The 279-nt window shown below is 45.5% G+C and overlaps 1 protein-coding gene across 1 annotated transcript in view; it reads right to left on the reverse strand.

Moving 5' to 3' along the window:
- Positions 1 to 279, reverse strand: part of LOC119588540 (galactosylceramide sulfotransferase-like) — a gene marked incomplete at its 5' end in the record, with an annotated part of 93,994 nt that overhangs the window by 93,520 nt on the left and 195 nt on the right.

The raw sequence follows: 279 nt of genomic DNA on the forward strand, positions 1-279 counted from the left end.
AGATAACGCGTGATCCGGAGCACCAGCGATAGAGAGACATATAGACTCTCACTCTATCACCCTTATCGACGATCGCTGCGTGCAGAGTTCTAATTAAATCCAGTGCAGATGTCTCCAGGCGAAAGTCAGCTGACCTACTCCCCTCCATCGTACTATTCTTGTTTCCCACGTACGCTAAAGCTCCCCATTGATCTTATTCGTTCTATTGACCTATTACATCATGGTAATTTCAGCATTCAATTCCCAGGAAACAAGCGGCAAATGTCAGTGCTACAGATA

This window comes from Penaeus monodon, chromosome 24 (genome assembly GCF_015228065.2).
Source record: "Penaeus monodon isolate SGIC_2016 chromosome 24, NSTDA_Pmon_1, whole genome shotgun sequence".
NCBI lineage: Eukaryota > Metazoa > Arthropoda > Malacostraca > Decapoda > Penaeidae > Penaeus > Penaeus monodon.